We start from the raw sequence: 4,593 nt of genomic DNA, 5'->3' as shown, positions 1-4,593 counted from the left end.
CTCGTTTTTTTTCTTTTCCTTTTTTTTTTTTATTTTTTTATGGAACTTTCTCCCGTTCCTTTCGATCAACTGGGGCCACCGTCTTGGCCCAGTTCGAGACTGAAAAATGCAGATTGTTGAAGCGTGCTCCTGGGACAAGCTCCTGTTTCCACGATGCAAAGATGCGTTTCTTTCCACGGGGCTTCCCCTTTCGATCCATCCATCTCCGATATCCTCCCCCATCACGATTCCTCACTTTCTCGATTTCGATTTGGTCCTCCACAATTTTAACGCTTAATTTTTTTCGTGGATGATATTCTTGATGGGGATGTTGTTATTTATGATAATGATAATTTTGCGAATCATTCGTTTTAACCTTGGAGGAAGGAATAATTAAAATAATTAGAAAATTGTTGAGATGACGTTGGAAATAATTAGGGAAGCAATATTGAATTCGAATTTCCTTCTATATTGCGATTATTCAACATATGAAAGTTTATTTTTATTTTATATTTTAATCATAATTTTAACGGAGAAAGAAAAGAGATAGAGAACTAACAAAAAATTGAAGAACAATTATTAGAGATTGGAACAATTCAAGTTACAAATTGAATTTATTATTGGTGTAATCAAGATGATCTTTTTCTATATATGCAAAAATATAAATAATCCTAATTAATTAAAATCATTTACATTTCCCTTACATTACGTTAATGTCATGATCGAATTTCCACGAATAAAATAATTTCTGACTGATATTTAGTTGGAAACAACGAGAAGAGCAAGGTATTCGAGCGTAAAAAGCAGGAAAACCGCGAGACAATTTTCAATTAAAAATTGATTTACGGTACATTTCTATTTTTCAGATTACTTTGACTTATTTCATGGTCTTGATTTTTACTTGCGGCACAATTTCTGGAAAAATGTTTCCCGCCCAGCTGCAGACAACCCGTTCTTTTATTTAGTATAGTCACGGTACTCTCAGGCGGAATTAAAAAATAATTCTCCCTCGCGAGATCCCTTCTGTTCGAGGTACGAGCCATTCCTTCTCCTCCTCCTCCTCCTCCTCTTTGCTCGTCTCCTTGACTTTCTTTTATCCTTCTGTCTTCGACTATGCTTTTTTCACCATCATTTTTCTTCCCTTGCTTTCGAACGATCGTTCGTGATGTTTAGATAACGAGAAGTTTACCAATTCTAATTTGGCTTAATCGATCTCGTTCGTTTTAAGAGAGATTATAAAATTAGAATTTTTCTTCTTTTTTTTTTTCGAAATGATAGAAGGTTTTTTTTTGCAATGGACAGAAATATGATTACGTTTTTCTCGTGGACGAAATGAATCGTGATTTTGATGACGAGCATCGATTTATTTGACTTCTTTTTAATATTTTATGTGCCAGACTTTTAAATAGACGTGAAATATTCCTCATCAATAATGCATTTATAGTAAGCTTAAATATGCAAAAATATACAGAATGCATAAAATATGCAAAATTATACTAAATAAATTCATATATAATATTTAGAGAACGAAGTGAATTCTTGTCACGTTCCATTTCTTCATTTATGTTCGTAAAAATGTGAATAAACATCATAAGTCTACTCATCGAAAGTAGATGATAATAAATAAGTATAATCAAAATACCTATTATTTTATAATATAAATTCATATTTTAAGGAATTCCTTCTTGAAGAATTCCATAATCTAATTCAACCTTTGCAAAATTTTATATATTTTTTGAATCGTAATTTATTAATTATTAAAATTTTCTAGCAGACCTGATTTTAGCCTATCTTTTTTAAACTTCAAAATAAAATGACCATTGACCAATCTATTTATGATATCTTAATATTCCATCAACTTCCATACACGAAGCATTACGTACAACAATCCATCATCCAACTATTCTACCCCAATAACCAAATAATTATCAGAAACAAAAAACACAAACCAATAAATCTTATTATTATAAATTCTTCTTCCTTCTTCATACGCAATCGACTCCATACGTTCCACCATTATAATTGCAAAATAAACAATATTATAATTACAAAAATGACAACCTTAAATTATATACAATTTCAGCCACGATCGAAACCTAAAAAAAAAAAAAAAAAAAAAATAAAAATACAAAAAAAGCAACCCTTAAATATAAACAATTTTCACCCCCAACGAAACCCAAAAAAAAAAAAAAAAATAAAAATACAAAAAAAGCAACCCTTAAATATAAACAATTTTCACCCCCAACGAAACCCAAAAAAAAAAAAAAAAATAAAAATACAAAAAAAGCAACCCTTAAATATAAACAATTTTCACCCCCAACGAAACCCAAAAAAAAAAAAAAAAAAAAATCAACCGCGATACTCTCGACATTTTCCATCCGTGTCAACCGGATATCCGGTATCCCATAATTTTTCACGGCGTGGCCGCGTCTACTTCGCCTCGAAGCGACAGATTACGTCGCGTTTCTCGTTACTGTCGCCCCGAAGGCGTGTTTTTCAGCCCGTGTCGTATGAATATACAATCAGACACGATCGACCTCGCGCCGTTCCAATCCACCTCCAACAGAGATTAAATTTCGTGAAAAAGCACGTGTGCGAAAATCTACGTACCCCATCTTATTTGACCTCCTCTTCTATCGATGCAGCCTCCGTTTCGCGCCACTGGGGGTCTCTGGTGGTCGTGATTCGAACGGTAATTACGAATTAACGTGGCGTCTTAAAGAGGGCGTTAAATCGAATGCTCGTGGGAGGTTTCATCGAAATTATCTGTGGGGAAAAAACGATATTAGAATGATTTTGTGGCGATTGATAAACGCGTGAAGTTTTTCCAAAAAAAATGTGGAAAATAATATGATAATAAAGAGAGGATGCTCTTTTATTTATTTTTCTGTAATTTTTTTTTTTTTTTCTTTTAAAATTTCATTTCTGCAAAATTCCATAGTATACTTTATCAGAATTCTGTTACACGATCCTTCGAAATTCCATTTCAGTTATCTTTAAAATTTCGTCCTCCTAGTCTCCTCAATCTCATTCTATATTCACTTCATCCCTCTATGTTTCTAGAAAACACTTCGATATTCTATCCTTTTATGGATTTAATATTATTCATATTATTCAAATAAATTTTAAATAATCATTATATTTTTAAAAATTATTATAAATTAAATAACAATTAATCATAAATCATATTTACTTATATACATATAAATAAATTGAATAATATAAAGATTATTATAATATATTAAAAATTACCACAAATTGGAATATACGTTGGTAATAAATATACCAAATAATGATGATTTAGTTCGCTTTGAAAATTTTATTACAAGAGAACGACAAACTTTGTATATCATTTTAAATAAAAATGAATGAATATTGATGTAAAAAAATTAAAAAGAAATCGCTTAGACCAAATCTAAAGATTTTTCTGGTATCAATAACTTCATCTAATTATTCGCAAAATCTTTTATTCCTAAATCCTTTATACTATCTTACTCGATGAATTTTAATTTTTTAACATGTGATGCAATCCTGGCATTATTCCGCGCTATAAATCGCGCTTGAAGCTACAACGAAAGCTAAATCTTTTTTAATCCCAATGGAAATTTTTGGTTCTAAATATAACGAGTTTCACGGTAGATGAGGATCTAACGAAAGATTGTTGAAATCGGGTGAAGAGAGGAGAATTTCCCTGGTGGTATGCGACAGTGAAACTTAATTTCGCCCATTATTTAATTTCACTTATTTGAATAACGTCGACAAGTTGAATTATTTTAATTGCTTAAATGGCTATGAGGAGTGAAACAGGAGGCGAATTGAGAGAATGTGATTCATTTAAAGCTTCGCTAAACGCGATTGTTCATCCTCGTTTCTGCCCCTTGAAATGATTTACCGAGCCGAGAGAGTTTTCAAGTATTAAGTATGTCATTAATAACTCGGGGTGTCGTTAATTCACAGTTTTGTCTTTGCATTTACAAAAGAGAAATACGATAATTGCAGAATAATAATTTAAATTTCCTTCCTAAAATTTCCTACGAATTTCATATTCTGATTTTAAAACTTGTACGATATTAAAATTAAAATCGTTTTGTAGCAGATTCTAAAGTCTTTAATTTATAAATTTAATCCATTTCCAAACTATACATTATTTTGCATCTTAAATATTACAATTTTTACAATATTTCATCCAATAACAATAATACAAACATCATTAAAAATAACAAAAATCAACTATTTTCATATTTTCAAAATTATATTATATCTAAAACTAATATTTCCATTAATTATAATAAATATCCACAAAGGGGAAATTATTTTGAATTCCTTCTAATTTTATCATCACATTTGCCAATCATCCAACACCAATAATACAAACATCATTAAAAATAACAAAAATCAACTATTTTCAAAACTATATTATATCTAAAACTAATATTTCCATTAATTATAATGAATATCCACAAAGGGGAAATTATTTTGAATTCCTTCTAATTTTATCATCACATTTGCCGATCATCCAACACCAATAAACAACCACAAAGCCATAAGCCAAGCCAAAAATCCAGTTTAACCCTCGTTTTAACCACGAAGAGAGAAAAAACCCATCCTGCGCAT

Source organism: Apis dorsata, unplaced genomic scaffold (assembly GCF_000469605.1).
Source record: "Apis dorsata unplaced genomic scaffold, Apis dorsata 1.3 scaffold_117, whole genome shotgun sequence".
NCBI lineage: Eukaryota > Metazoa > Arthropoda > Insecta > Hymenoptera > Apidae > Apis > Apis dorsata.
The sequence above is the reverse complement of the archived record's forward strand: the minus strand, read 5'-3'. Positions refer to the sequence as shown.